The following is a 1,159-nucleotide window of genomic DNA, read 5'->3' as shown; positions in this document are numbered from 1 at the left end:
ATATGACTGGTCATCTGTCTCTGAATCCTCCTCTGAGGAGCTATCAGTAACCAGCAAGACATGCGCTTCGTCAGATAGCATTGTCTGCTCTGAAGACCTTGTTTCCACTCCAGATTTTTCCATGACCGTGCCAAATGGCTGATGCACAGGAAGAGTAATTGAATGTACTAAAATTGTTGACAAATTTAACACGTAATAAAAAAATGATGGCACAATATAATTCACATATAAGATGACTGGCTAACCAGGGTGGCATTGCAAAATTCACATATATGATGCCTGGCTAGACAAGATGGCATTGCATGATTCACATATACGATAAAGAAACTAAACAGATGGCATTGACACAAAGCATGTCTAAACTAAGCAGATGACATCTTTAATGTATACAGTAAGCAATGCAAGGCACCATATGCATAATATTACCAACATCAGCATGCCAAGTTAGAGTGAATACCTCATGGGGTAAATAGGAGTGGTCTTCTCCTTCTGAATCCCCCTCAGAACAGTTATCTTCCTCTTGATTACGATCTGAAATGGGTGGACGGGGGGCTGCCTTTGCACCCACCATGGAACAACGTCTGCATGAAATTTTATTGCCACGCAAGGCTCGTCTCTTTTGCTCTACATGATCAGTTCCATTGTGTACAATAACTGGCATGCATAGGAATAAAACATAGTGAGATTATGTAAGGAGTGCATGCACAAATCCAGAGTGATGGTAGAAAACTGTGGATAGACCCAAAACCAATCATAGCAGGCAGATAATAGCTTTAGTTAAAAAATACAGATAATGGATCCTTTAATGTTTGTTTGCACCCAACATGAAACTCATAGTAGACACCGGAGATTAACCAGATAGTAGACAGATAGTACTGATTGCTGCCCCAATATGTACCCCACAACCATTTAAAAACTCAAGTTTCAGAATTAGTTTGGACCTGACTCGGAGTCTAATAGGTGAACACGACGATAATGTAGCATGTCATCATATTAAGCGACGCATAACATAAGCAGACACGGAAGAGTGCGACCTCTCTTGCGGACCCGTGTAGTCCTCAAGGTCATCTGCTCAGTTGATGATGGTAATGCAGTTGCCGTGGCTGCCGGTGGCGGGGAAGAAGATCTGAGGTGGCGAAAGACAGTCTGGAGAGCGGAT

Source organism: Triticum dicoccoides, chromosome 2A (genome assembly GCF_002162155.2).
Source record: "Triticum dicoccoides isolate Atlit2015 ecotype Zavitan chromosome 2A, WEW_v2.0, whole genome shotgun sequence".
NCBI lineage: Eukaryota > Viridiplantae > Streptophyta > Magnoliopsida > Poales > Poaceae > Triticum > Triticum dicoccoides.
This window is presented reverse-complemented; position numbering follows the sequence as displayed.